Here is a 222-nt window from a genome sequence, read left to right as displayed (position 1 = left end):
TAATTTTTAAAATAACAAAGAATAATATATTTTTAACATTTTTATGAACTATCAACATTAATTCAAAAATTATTTTTATTATAGAGATAAAATAATGTTTTGGTTAAATATTAATATTTAAAATGTATTATAATATTGTGGATATATAAAAAATATCGATACAATATAATTGCATTTTGACACGTATCTAATACTCATCTTATTTGTTATTAAAATGTTAAC

Source organism: Arachis ipaensis, chromosome B05, assembly GCF_000816755.2.
Source record: "Arachis ipaensis cultivar K30076 chromosome B05, Araip1.1, whole genome shotgun sequence".
Lineage (NCBI taxonomy): Eukaryota > Viridiplantae > Streptophyta > Magnoliopsida > Fabales > Fabaceae > Arachis > Arachis ipaensis.
Note: the sequence above shows the minus strand (reverse complement) of the source record.